The 14,899-nt window shown below is 51.5% G+C and overlaps 1 long non-coding RNA gene and 3 other non-coding genes across 8 annotated transcripts; all 4 read right to left on the bottom strand.

Moving 5' to 3' along the window:
* Positions 1–3,615: 3,615 nt before the first annotated feature.
* Positions 3,616–10,429, bottom strand: LOC118881987. 5 transcript variants are annotated; one of them, XR_005016638.1, is made up of 6 exons: positions 10,310–10,429; positions 7,983–8,140; positions 7,330–7,390; positions 6,081–6,153; positions 4,090–4,260; positions 3,616–4,003 (listed from the first exon to the last, which is right to left on the bottom strand). It is a non-coding gene; the product is annotated as an uncharacterized LOC118881987 (long non-coding RNA). The 5 variants fall into 5 exon arrangements; XR_005016641.1 differs by having other exon boundaries at positions 7,983–8,169; positions 10,310–10,422; XR_005016642.1 differs by lacking the exon at positions 10,310–10,429 and adding an exon at positions 9,213–9,229.
* On the bottom strand, positions 4,913–5,046 carry LOC118882160. The gene has a single exon (XR_005016709.1). It is a non-coding gene; the product is annotated as a small nucleolar RNA SNORA71 (small nucleolar RNA).
* Positions 6,617–6,749, bottom strand: LOC118882164. Its single transcript, XR_005016713.1, has one exon. It is a non-coding gene; the product is annotated as a small nucleolar RNA SNORA71 (small nucleolar RNA).
* On the bottom strand, positions 8,851–8,984 carry LOC118882163. Its single transcript, XR_005016712.1, has one exon. It is a non-coding gene; the product is annotated as a small nucleolar RNA SNORA71 (small nucleolar RNA).
* Positions 10,430–14,899: the final 4,470 nt, after the last annotated feature.

Here is a 14,899-nt window from a genome sequence, read left to right on the forward strand (position 1 = left end):
TAAAACGGAGGATAATTAAGTCTACCTCACCGGTTGTTGTGAAGATTAAGTGAAGTAATTATATATACAGGCTCACTTAGTACAGAGCATGGAATTTAATAAAAGTTCAATCAATGGTAGGGATGATTAACACCAGCCCCACTGGGACGTCTGCAAATTTGCAAAGAAGTAAGTATTTATGGTGTCACGTTAATAGATGAGTTTGTCATAATGACATTTTATATTTGTTCTTCATTTTAACTATCAACAAGCTAGACGTGCTCATCGAATAAAAATAGCTGATGTGTACAGAGCACTCAGTGCGAGGCACGTACTGTGTTATGCATCTAACAAGCATCATCTTATTTCATCATTACTATTTGTGGTAGGTCCTATTCTGATGGTCAAACTACAGAGCCAGAAACCGAGGCTCAAGGAGGCAAAAGAATGTGCTCCAGGCCCCACAGCAATTAAGGGACAACATCAGAATTCAACAGGCTCTTAATGATTTCTCTAGGTCACTTCCTAATGCAGGCCGAGTTAGGTATCCTGGTGACATGGCAGTTGTAGTCATGGGGGCAGAGGGGCCTCAGTGAACCATTCCTGGTACCCATGGTCGAGGCCACCACTGGCTTCATCCCTCATCCTTAAATGCAGATTGAGCTCCTCGCCTGTGTCAGCCACTACACTGGTAAGTAACACCTTGTAGGCTGTTATGAGCAGAGACTCATTTAGCTCCCTCTACTAATGGTACAGCGATGGTGAATGTAACGTCTCTTAGAAAGAAAAGGAAGACGGGAATTTTGGTCACGTGGCCACGCCTTATAAGAATTCAGGGAAAACTGAACCCCAGGCCTTGTAGCAAGTGCTGCTCAGACTCCATAGCCAGGCCTCGTACAGCAGCACAAACATGGTTTGGAAATTGCAATCTCATCCTCTCCCTGTAAAAATTCTAGAAATGGTTCTCTTGCCTACAACAGGAGCTCAATGCTCTGCACCTCTGGACTCTGCTGTTAAAGGGACTTAATTCTTCCATCTCTTCCTGTTTTTGTTCCTGCAACCAATCACTCAGGCTCTTGACACGCTAAGAACTCCTCCCCAAGAGGAAAACATGCCCGGCTTGGTTAGCTCCGTTCTTGGTCCTAGACCAGGGTCATGGGTTAGGTCTGCCCATGGGTGATGGCACCGAGTCCACCGAGCCGTGGTCGGGGGGTGGGGCGAGGGGCTGCGCGCTGACAACGCGGAGCCTGCCCTCCAGACGTGCACAGCCTGGTCTGACTAGCTAATCCCAACTTGATTCGGCTGCCGCCCTCACCACATGGCAGACATTGCTAATTAGCCGTCGCCCTGCAGAGGCCTCAGAGGTGTCTCGTCCCCCCAGTTCCCTGGGCCTGGTATCCCAGGGGAAAGATTCCTCCCATCGCTGGTCCGTGCTGTGATGGAGACTGCACAGGCTGCCATGAACGCCCAGAGGTGAGAGCTCCTCACTCTACTCCAATCACACCTCCTAGGTGAGGCCTTCTCCATCTACAGATTCAAAGGCCATGCCCCCTGCTTGCCCCCAGACTTCCTGTCCTGTTTCTCTGCTTGATGATTTTTCTTCTCAGTCCTTCTCTAGCATACTAGACATTTCAGTACTTTGTTTATGGTATGTCCCTGTCCTCTAAAATGGAAGCACCATAAAGGCAGGGGTTTTCGCTCTTTTGCCTTCTTTTATTTATCATTTCCTAGAATTATGCCTACCCAAAATTGAACTTGATGTGAATGAAAGGAAGGGCAGGGGATCCAGTCTGGGTGGAGGTTTAGCCAGTGAAGGCTTCCCACAGGAAGTGACACAAGCTGAGTCAGGCAAGCATCTGAAATGGAAGGGGCGTTCCAGGCACACAAAACGCAGGCCAGGAAAAGGGCAGCATGGTCAGGAACCTTACGTGGTAGCATGGCTGGGGCCTGTGGTGCTTGTGGGGCGTGATGTGTGAGATGCGGGTGGACAGTAGACCACGGTCACAGGGGAGGGCCCTGCGTGTCTACCCTGGCGAGTGGGAAGCCTAAGCTGGGGCTGAGGGTAGCAGAGGGCAGGGGAGGGCAGACTTAAGAGGCTGGGTCAGGGGTGAGCATCACTTATAATCTGAAAGTGAACAGGTTAACGATCAGGAAGCGCTGTCCTCTGTTGAGTGCTACGTGCGGGGCGGGCAGGCGGGGTGGTGCAATCTGCACTTCTAATGCATTACTTCACCCACCCCCACCTCCAGTCATTACACCAGGATGCCACGGAAACAGGGCGAGGAATGAGTGACGCCTCCGGAAAGCGACCAGTCTGGCGAATTACGAAGGAAATTTTGGTGCCCTTGGGCCAAGCCATGGTCAGAGATCACACCGTGACTCCCCTCCCCTCCCCCATTTCACCAACCACAGCACCTCGCGCCTCTCCCCTCTCCAGTGCTCCATTGCTGCCCCTTCCTACAGAACACAGACAAAATGGCATCAGGGGCCCCCAGGCTATAGGATTGAGGTAGGGGGTCCAGAAAACCATGAAAGAATAAATAGAATAAAGGGGAGGGGAATGGGGCATAGACACTGGTACCAAAAGCTGACAGGAAGTTGCTTAGCAATGAGGGGACAGTCGGTGTTAAAGAAAGAGGGCTCCAAGCGTCAAGGCAACAACCAGCAGTGAAATCTCGCTGGAAAGGAAGGGGCTTTGGCTAAGTGGGCGGACATGTGCTCCTTTTTCACTAGAGGACTAGGGCCACGGTGGGATGAAACTGGCCCAGGGAGGAGTCGGAGCAGGTGGGCGGTCTTCAAGAGAGCAAATGGGAGACTTCACATGGCCCTTGGGCAGGTACCGAGGAGAGGGGAACGGCAGAAACAAGGACCTCTGCTGCGGCTGCCCGGCAGCGTGGACCCTCCAGGCCCAAGAATGCCTCCCACTGACAGAAGTCATCAATTTGCTGACCTCACAAAGGTGGGCCTAACCACCTGGTTTCTACCTCAGCCCCAGTCAGGTGATTCAACGTCACTGGAAGGAATGGACAGCGAACTCCTCCGTTCTCACCAGGGCCTTTGGCAGAGTTCCCCTGTGTGGACGACACCTGAAAGGTGAGCAGAGTACCATGTACCCACAGGGTGGTGAAGCGCACCACTGCCGTTATTGTTACTGTACCAGTAACCCCAACACCTGGCCTTTGCCCACCACACCCCCAGAGTTCTCCCAAGGGCAGCTGTTCCTCATACATCCCTCTCCCAGCCCTGCTCAAAACCATCTCCCCAAATTCACCCCGTGTACTTTCACCCCCAGAGCCCAAGGCTCTCCTGCCTTCCTCGAGGACTTCAGCCCCTGACTGTCTCTACGTCCACCCCGCCCTCATCCTCTCTTCCAAAGCCCTGGAGCAAACATTCCTCCGCCAACAATTCCCATCTCTGCTAAACCTGAGCCCCCAGAAGCACTTGGGATTATTTAACCCCATGTCAATTCTACAACCCATCCCCATCCCTAGGTCAGGCCTCAGGAGTGTGCTAAGTGGAAAGTCTCAATGACTGAAACCTGGAAGACCTGCCCCTGTGACCCACTGTCTCTATACCCAGCTGTGCACATGGAAGCAAGTATTAAAAAAAGAAAACAAAACCATAAAAAGCGGCAAGGCAGTTTCAAGATTTATTGAAGTGGGTGAGAGGACACGATGGCCAGCACAGAAGACTCCAATGGGAACTCTTGTTTCTAAAAAGTTACACCAGGAGCAGACAAGGGGACACGGAGGCCACTGGATGACCTGGTCCAGACGGAAGGAAAGCAGTCTTCTGGGTCCGCGGTGCTCTGTGGCACCTGCTGGGAAGGGCAGAGACAGCTGAAGGTCTCCAGTTCTGAATCCCAAGTCCCCAGAGTCCCAGGACTTTCCCTCTGCCCCGCTCACTGGGGCAAAGTCCTTCTATACTGTGCTAAGGCAACAGGAGAAGAAGGTCTGGTGATGATCAGCGGCAACATCCCTCTCCACTCTGCTACGCCAGCATCCGTGAACAGCCCCAAAACAACCTAAAGGAGGAAGTCACATGAGGCCGGCAGCTTGGAATTTCTATTTCAGAAACACAGGCCGACTTAGCCCCTTGGCAGTTACTCACCATGAGGAGGCCCTTCCAGGGGAGCTGGGACCCAGGTCACCACCCTGAGAGGCCAGAGCTTCCATCCCTTGAGGCTTCCTCCAAGGCAGCACCCCAGAGTGATGAGGAGGCCACGGGGCAGGAGGTCAGGACCAGGGATAACTCTCCAACATTACCTCGTCTTCCTTCAAGCTGATACATGTGAGAGTGCCCCCAATTAGTCAGGCATGAGCTGAGGGCTTTTCACACCAAACTCGGCTCAAAAAGGAATCTCAAAACTCCCAGAGAAGAGTCAAAATGAACACTGTCTTTAAAAAATGGGCCTTCTCACGGCGACAGAGCAAATGTAGTAACTGGCAGAGAGACAGCTGGAGAGCTTGCTCTCAGGAGCTCTTCCCACTCGGCCCCACCCCCTGTGGCAGGAGTGGGGCCCGCCACCCCCAGCAGCTGTCCCCCACACTGTCACTACCTGCCTGTACACCGGACTCCCAGGTGCTCATGCTCACCCCCGCCTCAAATCGTCCTCGTGTCCCTCCCTTCCCCCCGAAGACCTTCCTACGGCCTATCACATCCCACTCCTCCAAAGGCCAGGTCCACCACCTCCAACAAGCTGCTTCCCTCTGAAAATCTTATGGCAACCACTATACGCCACCCGACATCGTGCTTATTCATTATGTGTAATTCATCCTGGTTCCCTATACCCCCTAAAGTATCTAAACCTGACACAGACGTAGCCTGGCTCTGCTAACAGGAGGCCAAGCTCGGAAGTCTCCTGTCACTGCCTGTCACACAGCAGCCCCCAGCGCCTGAGGGCTGGAAAGCACGGGCTGGAGAGAAGCAGGAGTGTGTGAAAGCGCCAGCATTTGCAAGGGACAGGCGTGGACCCTCCAAACACGGGAAATTGCTTTCCACAATTCCTCTCCCTGCATTATCAACGACCAGAGCACGGACAGCCCATGGTCACTTTTGAATGCAGGTGCGTACAAGGCAGAGAGAGCTCCAGAAAGAGAAGGGAGTGCCAGTGGCCTACAGGGTAGACTGAGTCTGGAAAAACCACCCAGCCAAGCACAGGACCCACGGAGTGGCCACTCTTTCTTGCAAAAGCCCAACAGAAACCTTCTCCCAAGGGGAATCAAAGAGAAGTCACTTTGGGGCTTCCCTGGTGGTGCAGTGGTTAAGAATCTGCCTGCCAATGCAAGGGACACAGGTTTGAGCCCTGGCCAGGGAAGATCCCACATGCCGCGGAGCAACTAAGCCCGTGTGCCACAACTACTGAGCCTGTGCTCTAGAGCCCGCAAGCCACAACTACTGAAGCGTGTGTGCCTAGAGCCCGTGCTCCGCAACAAGAGAAGCCACGACAATGAGAAGCCCACGCACCACAACGAAGAGTAGCCCCTGCTCACCACAACTAGAGAAAGCCTGCGCACAGCAACAAAGACCCAACACAGCCAAAAATAAATTAAAAAAAAAAAAAAAAAAAAAAGGCACAGTAAAAGATCCACTCAAAAAAAAAAAGAGAAGTCACTTTGGACAAAAACGGGAAAATACTACGGTTGGAAATTACAGAAATCATGTGGTCTTAAGAACCACAAAGTCACCTCTAACACAGCTTTGGTTTTTCAAATGAAGAAAACAAGGTTCTGAATAGGACACTGACTAAGACGGCAGCAGAAGGGGATTCAAAGCCAGGGGAGGAATCTCTGATGCCCAGGTCCACCCATTTTCCATCACAACGTGCTTCTGCCCACACTCCAGGGAAGGACAGATACCCCACGACTCTCATTGTCCCAGTGGAACTTTAGAGGCTCCACCCCTGCAGCAGCCACTGCAGGGCCAGATGTGGTCCAGGATGCCCAGGGCTGGGGTGGTGAGCAGACCTGGGGACTCGTGGATGCTGCCTTCAGCTCACCTCTCGGCTCCCCTACATCTTCACCCAAAGCCCCTGGGAACACACACACACGACTACCGGATGAGAGGACCCAACACTCCAGAGAATGGACCAGAGACCTTACCTCAAGGACACTGGGGTCTAGACCACTCCTGACATGACAACTTCCATGACACCTCTGCACACAGTGGACTCATCTGCAACAGACAAGAAGCCAAGGATGAGCACCCGACTTGTCCCTGCTCACAGCAGAGCATGTCAGGCACCAGGAAAGGACTTAGTGCAAGAGTTACCAGACAGCAAACGTTCTGCATATGTTGGCTGTTATTATTTCCTGAACAGACACACTATTTCTTCATACAAAAAATAGTAGTTAACTCTAAAAAGGGAGACAGTGGATGGCCTATGGCAGGGTGGCCAGCGCTGATCAATGTGTAATTGATCAGTGATAGGCAGAAAAGGATGCCACTGCCAGGTTTACGGGAACGTGCCATGGCCGACTGACAGCAACTGGGCATCAAGGGGAACTTAAGCAGCACACAGGGCCTGGTCCCCAACAGCAGGGGCAGGAAGCGAATGCCCCAACAATGACACTAATGCACGCATGATAGACCCCAAGGCCCCGGAGGCCCGAGGTGTGGCAGGGAAGAAGCAGGAGTGTGTGGGAAAGCTCCCGCAACTGGAGGGTGAGGATGGGAACCCTCCAAATGCAGGACAACCCTACCACGTTTCCTCTGCCTGCACTACCAAAGTGCAGGCCACAGGCAGCCCGTGATCACTTCCAAGTGCAGGGGCAGGAAAGGACAGAGGGCTTGCTGAAAAAGGAGGCCGATGGCAGAGGCCTGGAGCAGTCAGCCTAACAGAGCACAAGGGCCCAGTATCTGCTTCTAATCCTGCAAAAAAGCCTTCCACGTGGCCCGGAAGGGAGAGACAAAGGGAGGACACCTCTGAAAGAAAAGTGACAGAGTTCTCAGGTTGTAAAAGACAGGGACTAGGTGATCGGAAGACAAATGGCCTCATTGTAGTCCTGCTTTATGGAGGATGAAACCAGCGATAAGAGAAGGTCCCAAAGTTAGGAGGAGGCAGAGAAGTGACTGACACCTGGGTACAGGTGGACACACCGAAATCCTTTCCCTGCCTCCGTTCACACATTCTGCTGCCAACATAAGTCTGAGGAAGGGCTCCCCAGGGGCTCTCAGAAACAAGCACATAAAGAGGAACCAGGTGTGTTCTCAAAGGCCCCAGAGAGGGTAAAGCTGAGGGCCGGGTCGAAGCCACTCTTGTCTCTCCTCTAGCTGCTTCCCAGACCACGGCGGGACCTGCGTGCACCTCGAGGGAGGCAAAGCCCCAGATCTCCAGGGAACAGAGCTCACCTCAGCAGCACGTGGTCCAGCCGCTTCTTGACAGGATGGGGTCACCTCTCAAGGGTCTCCTCTGCAACAATCGAGAAGCCCTGGATGAGTAACCTAGATCCCACCTGGTCACAGCATGTCCTGGGAAGCCCAGGCAGAGTACGTGGCATAGCGGCTAGCCACTTCACAAAAGTGAAGTGGGCTGTTGTTACCAACCCACGAGCCATGCCACCTACTCATGAACAGGACGGAAGTTATTGCTCCACATGGGACAACAGCTCATGTGCATCTGAGGCAGAGGCCTTTTCAGATCATCTTTTGTGCAAACTCTAATGACACTGTACAGTTTCTGGAAACTGGATCTTGAACAGGATAAAAGTCCAGGACAGGTCTGGGAGCGTGCAGCACCTGACAGGCCGTGCCTGGCCTGGTCTGGCCTCGACTCGGGGGTGGGGTAGGAGGGGTGAAGGCACCTCAGGCTGCCTGCAGAGGTGAGGTCTGGTGTCTATTTAAGCCTTGTCCAATTGCAATACTGCCCTGGTTCCTGCCACCATAACCGCAGGCCAGGGGGAAAGTCTCCCCTGGCAGACTGGGCTCCATCTTATGCCGAAGGATAAATACTGGTCAATAGGAAGAACAATTCCAAGAAAAGGAAACACAGGAAGTGCCCTCACCTCTCCCCCGGCTGGCTGGCTCACAAGCAGTCTTCCCCTGATTCTCCATGACATGATGGGCCAGGCCACCTCACCGGGATGCGTCTGTCCTTTCCTTCTTTCCTGCTGGGCAGCTGTTCCACAGTTGCTGAGCACCGGACACCTGCCGGGCACTGAGCCTGCGGAGAGGCAAAACTCAGACACTGACCTTGAGATCAGAGCAGAGAGAGGCAAAAAAACAAGAAAACCAATGATTTCCATGAAGTATGATTAGTGCCCTCATCTCACATCAAGCCACTTCCCACACTACATCACACCAGGAAACATGCTTGACTAAGGACCTGGAAAGGGGAGACGGGGGAGGCAGACCTGGCTTCCTGGAGGGAAGCCCTTGGTGAAAATTACCCAAACAGTGGCTCCACAGCCAGCCCACAGCTCCTTAGACACAGCCCATGCTTTATCTTCCTTTTTTTTTTTTAATTACTTACTTAATTAATTAATTTATTTTTGGCTGTGTTGGGTCTTCGTTTCTGTGTGAAGGCTTTCTCTAGTTGCGGCAAGCGGGGGCCACTCTTCATCGTGGTGTGCGGGCCTCTCACTATCGCGGCCTCTCTTGTTGCGGAGCACAGGCTCCAGACGCGCAGGCTCAGTAGTTGTGGCTCACGGACCTAGTTGCTCCGTGGCACGTGGGATCTTCCCAGACCAAGGCTCGAACCCGTGTCCCCTGCATCGGCAGGCAGATTCTCAACCACTGCGCCACCAGGGAAGCCCTATCTTCCTTTTTTAAAAGCTTCTCTGAAACTAGCACTGGGCCTTGCATAGGGAGCACTCAGTAAGCCGGACACCAGGGGCCAGGAGGCAGATGTAAAAGGCAGCGGGAGGAAGGCCGTGTGGGACAGCTCCAGAGTTCGGAAGGGACAGGAGTGAACCCTCCTAACACGGGGAAACGCTTTCAGCAACTCCTCTGCCGGCACTACCAGTGACCAGGGCACAGCCAGCCCACGATCACTTCCCAATGCAGGGGCAACAAAGGGCAGAAGAAGAGCCAGGCAGAGGAACCCATGTTAGCAGCCGGCTCTCCGCCCAGGCAGGGGAAAGCTGCCCAGCCAAGCCCGGGACCCCAAAGCTATCCTCACTTCATGGAAAGACTCCATCTCCCCTCATCAACAGAGGCCACAGGAAGACCAGCTTCTCGTAAAAATGCCTCAAGTACTCATCCACCCCTGAAATACCAACTAAGTACCTACTAACCACTTGCCAGGCACTGGGGGTTCAAAGACACAGACCAGGCCTATGCCCTCCCGGACTGCCTGCTGTTTCCCCCCTCAAACGAAAGAAGAGCTCAGGAGAATGAAGTAACTCACCCGAGGTTCCACGGCTAACGAGGGGCTGCGTCAGCATCTGAACTCAGGCCTTTCTGGCCCCCAAACCCAGCCCCAGCCTCCTGCACAAGGCTTTGCAAGACAGTTCCCAGAACCCCCTAAGCCCAGGGACCACCCCCTCTGCGGCGGGGCAGGAAGGCCACGGCCCCCAGTTCAAGGCCCTCAGGAGCAGCACGTGCCCAAGGGACAGCTCAGCCCCTGGACACAGTGGGGCGCAGAGGCAGTGCGCTCAGGGTCCTGCAGGAGAGGAGGGGGCGCTGGCAGAGGCAGGCGCAGCAAAGCCCTTCGAGGGAGGGTCTTCAGCAGCGCAGGGCCCGGCCAGGGAACGGGTGCGGAAGGGCTTCGGTGCGAAGCAGGGACAGGAAGCCAGACTCTGCCCCTCGGGGGCCCTGCGGCGCCCTCACTTTAGAGCTCAAACACCCGTTTGGAAAATGGAGGTTTCAACACTTTCCCTTAAAGCTTATTAAGGGGAAATGGGCTAATGGTCACCAAAGTATTTGGCCGGTAACCGACGAGCGGCTTTGGGGCATGAAACGCTGGAGTCGGAGGTGATGGGCAGTGAATCAGGGGCTCTGGCGCCCCTCGGGCCAGGTTCACACGGGCTCTGCACGACCCCCTGCGGGACCTCGGGCCCACGCGTCACCCGACCGGTCTCTCGACATCACCGGGCACAAGTCTCCCCACGGGGCGGGTGAGGCCAGGGGACCTGACGCTCCGAGACGGCGCCGGCCGGTGGCGCGGTGACCCGAGGCCTCTTTGTCGAGGACACGAGTCCCGAAAGGTCCACACGCGGCGGAGGGGACGGGCTCAGAACAGGGAGCGGACAAGGGCTCCGAGGTGACCTGCGGCCGGAGCTCCCCGCCCTCTCGGGCCTCAGTTTCCCCTCCTGTCGGTGGCGGGGAGACGGAGCACCGGCCTTGGAGGCCGCCGGGGGTCCCTGGGCAGCGCGGCCCCGCAGTGACTCACCCAGTGCGCCTGGACTGTCGGCTGCCGGTCACAGGTGACGACGTGAGAAGATGCTGCTCGGTTCCCAGCGACTAGGACGCAGGGCCCAGCGTCCAGCGGTTGAGCGCCAGCGGAAATGCAGGCGAGGTGCGGGATGCCGCCTAGAGAGGCAGCTCCCAGGGCGGAATCCGCGCAAGCGGTTCCTTCGCGCCCCCTTGTGGATGAGAACTGAAACTGACCTCCCAAGACTCCAAGCATCCTTTCCTCTTCCCAACCACCCATCTGAATATTAAATGGCTAGGACATCTGTAGTTTTGACCTGTCTACTCCTTCTCCCTGATTTTCTTGTGGCATTCATTTTTCCTGTTGAATTCAGTCTTGTTGGGAATATCAATTATGGTGTCCTGCCCTCTCCTGAGAAAGGGTTGGGCGTGGGACCCAAGCTGGGAAAATTATACTTTCTTCCTTAATTATGTATCTCCAGTGTGAGAGAGCAGTGATCCTAAAGGAGCTTGGAGGCTAGTTGTGGAGCTATGAGTGGAGTCATACTTCAATCAATTTCCAAACTAAGGTGGTTTCTTGTAGGTGGTGTACCTTAGCAGGGATTTGAAGGACTCAAACAGAAAGGGGGAAGGGGAAGATGTTCAGAAAAGGGAGGAAAAGGAAGACGCACAAGCTGATGTAGGGGAAGGGATGGGGGAGTGGATACATGTGTTGGGATGTGAAGAAGTTAGAAACTAGATAGGGCATCTCATTGCATGGCCTGTAATAGATGAATCTTTAAATGTTACAAGAGAAGAAAGAAATTCTCATTGTTGCAATGGGAGAGGCACTCACTTGATTCTGAAATGTAAGAAAAATTCCATGTGTCTCAGTCTGCTCTTGGTTCCTGAGGGCTTAAAAAGATGAGGAAAAGGACAATTGAAATGACCCAAATAAAGTAACATCAATAAAACAATGAGTAGAAACCAAAATGGCAGAAAATGAGCATGGCCATATTTAGAGCAACATAGCCAAACAACTTTAGGAATGGGAAAAGGGGCTTTGTACAGTCAGCAGAGGGTAAAAAGTTAGAGAACAATATGTTTGACTTTTTGCCCATAAGATTTTAAATTTAGGTAAAATGAACACATTCCTGGAATATATTTAACAGAATTGCCTGAAGGAAAAATAGAAAACCTAAATAATTTCATAACACTTTAAACAATTGAATCAGTTAACAATCTTCCCACAAAGAAAACATCATACCCAGGTGTCTTTTTTTTTTAAATAAATTTATTTATTTATTATTATTATTTTTAAAATTTATTTATTTTATCGATTTGTTTTTTTGGCTGCATTGGGTCTTCGTTGCTGCGCGTGGGCTTTCTCTAGTTGCGGCGAGCAGGGGCTACTCTTCATTGCGGTGAGCGGGCTTCTCATTGCGGTGGCTTCTCTTGTTGCAGAGTACAGGCTCTAGGCGCGCAGGCTTCAGTAGTTGCAGCGCGCGGGCTTCAGTAGTTGCAGCACGCAGGCTCAGTAGTTGTGGCTCACGGGCTATAGAGCACGGGCTCAGTAGTTGTGGCGCACGGGCTTAGTTGCTCCGCGGCATGTGGGATCCTCCCGGACCGGGGCTCAAACCCGTGTCCCCTGCATTGGCAGGTGGATTCTTAACCACTGCGCCACCAGGGAAGCCCCCAGTTGTCTTAATAGGTAAATTCTACAAAGATTTGTAGCCTTACACAGTCTCCCAGATTATAAAGAGAGAACAGTTCTCAGTTCACATAATCCCCAAATTAGAAAAGGTTAATAAAAGAAAAGTAAATTACAGGTTAATTTATTCAGTAATGTAGACCTAAACATCCTAAAAGTATATTGGTAAGTTTCAGGCAGAAGCAGCCTTGGTCAGTGATGACAGGTTAACAGAGGACCCAGCTCAGATTCGATCACCTTCAGGCTCCTCTTCCTTTCACCGTTGTTGCCCACCCTCCACCCACTGCATCACTGGGTAGGGCCTGCTCAGTGAGCTCATTCAGGAAGGAGCTGGGTCTTGGCCAAGCATCCCAAGCAGGGCAAACCACAGAGACTCTGAAGTCTATGCATGCTTAACACCTATGCACCTATGCACGCTCAACACCTCCCAACCCACCCATGAGATGAGAGACCTCTGAGATGGGTGACTCCTCCCACAGCTATGAAAAGGTAGAAGGACCTATCCTTTGGCCTGGAAAGTAACTTTGAGGGTTGAGAGTTCCAAGATTGTGGCGTTAAGGGCTGCATTTCTCAGAAGGCCCCTCTACTTCTTGCAAACCTTTCTCTTATTCTAATGGACCTGCACGGGTTACACTGTCACAGGTTTAATTATCTTCTGCTTGTCCTCATGAAGCTTCTGGGAAAATTCCCCCGAAGTGTTGCCCTTTAAAGATATTCCCAAGAGTCTTCATTAGAAGGGCTCACCATTTAAGGATTAGAATGGAGATTTTTGAACCCCTCCCTTCAGGATGGTAGAACGTAGGGTGACTCTGCTGGATGAGAGAAGGATGTGCTAGGAAAACATCAAGTGTTTTCTATGTTCATCCAAGTATCCCTAACATCTCTGCTTTTCAGCCAGAGTCTATGATGTGAATGGCACGTCCATGAGTTGGGCAGTACACAACCTGCACAACCATATGTGGCAATCCTGCCTACCTACAGTGGAAGAAGATGTATGGAGATGTACTTCAAGGCAAATGTAGCATATGTCGCCCCCACCCCATATACAAGAAACGGAGTAAATGTAAAGTCAGAAATCCACACACAGAGAGAGGGGGAGATGCAGGACAGAGAGTACTGGTGGAATTTCAGTCCCTGGTGTTTGTCATCTTGGAAGCCCAGTTCCACCTCTGCCTTTTGTTCGGTTACATAAGCTTTCTAAGAATGTAATTCTCTTTTTTTTTTTTTTTTAGCATAAGTTAGGCTTCTGTCACCAACACTCCTGGCTAAATGCCCAAGTCTTTTCCTTAACTTATCCTAAATGGCCAGTTATTAAGGTATTCCATCAGTGGGGGTTGGGGGGGGGAGGTTGGCATTTGCACGAGGCACTGCATGCTTATCTCAGATGACTTTCCCATCTACGACACTGGCCTACCTAACTGGAGATTCCAGCAAACAGGGCAGCATGTTGAGGTCTTGAAATAAATGTGTTATGACAACCTTTGCTCTTGGCGTTCAGACAACAGTCCATGCTCAGTGGCTTGTCCTTATTTGTCAGTCAGCAATGTGTCTGCAGACGTTAAAAACAAAACAAAACTGCAGTGCACTCTCTGCAAGCTCCAGAAGGGATGAATGTTTCAAGTGGGTCTTTTGCCAGAAGGGGATGTGCTGGGGACCTACCCAGGCTACCAGGTAGGCTGGTGATTAGGTCTGCCTGGACCAAGGCTCTTTCAGGAGTGGACACAGGGGGCTTAAGGAGGCTGTAGGGGGAGGAGGAGCCACCAGCCACTTGGAGCCACTGGTCATCAAGACAGAACAGTAGCAGCAAAAAGGGGGCAGGGGCATTGCTGAGCCAATGAACCTTCTATTCATTCATTCATTCATTCAATACATGGTAAATAAGCGCTTCCCCTCTATGGGGCACTATGCTGGTGGGTGTGTCCAACAGATGTCAACAACAGCCTGATTGGCAGGAAATTGAGAAAGGAACAACAAAAACTACCACCTAAATAATTCCCCAAACAACTGTTCAAATGATTTTTCCCCATAAAGGCACTGGAAAAGCTATACCACTTTTCCAATACTGTTTTTTGTTTTTGTTTTTGTATAATGACTGGAGGCAAAGGGATGAATGAAAGAAGCCTATTGTGTCTGCCTTCCTCCAAGCTTAGAGTCTAATAATCCACTAATATCAAATAAGTTCTGTCCCATAAATGCAAGCATGGCTTTCTATTGGGAAGTCTGGTAGTTTATCACATTAAGAGGTCAAAAGTATGGTAAATATCACAGAATTTGGAGGAAGACAGATATTATGGATTAAGTTATGTACCCCCAAAAGGTGTTATGTTGAAGTCCTAACACCTGGTACCTGGGAATGTGACCTGATGTGGAAATAGTATTTGCAGATGTAACGAAGATGTAAATTAAGATGAGGTCATGTTGCAGGAGGGAGGACCATTAATCCAACATGACTGGTGCCCTTATAAGTGAGGAGAAAGACACCCCAGGAGAATGTCAGAGATTGGAGTGACACAGCTGCAGGATTGATGGACACCACCAAACACTAGGAAAAGGAAGACTCCTACCCAGAGTTTTAGAGGGAGCATGGCCCTGCTGACACGTTGATTTCAGACTTCTAACCTCCAGAATAGTGAGAGAATAAATTTCTGTTTTAAGCCACCCAGTTTGCGGTAATTTCTTATAGCCCTAGGAAACTAATTCAATAGACATACTTGAAATTTTCCTCTACCACATTTTACACATTAGCAAGCTACTTAATCCTTCTGAACCTCAAGTTTTCAACTTCAAAGTAGATAAAATATGCAAAATGGTGTGCCACTATGGAAAATAGTATGGTGGTTGCTCAAAAACTTAAAAATAGAATTGCCATAGGATCCAACAATTCCACTTATCCTTGAAACAAATGAACGCAGGGTCTTA

This window comes from Balaenoptera musculus, chromosome 15 (assembly GCF_009873245.2).
Source record: "Balaenoptera musculus isolate JJ_BM4_2016_0621 chromosome 15, mBalMus1.pri.v3, whole genome shotgun sequence".
NCBI classification, from domain to species: domain Eukaryota; kingdom Metazoa; phylum Chordata; class Mammalia; order Artiodactyla; family Balaenopteridae; genus Balaenoptera; species Balaenoptera musculus.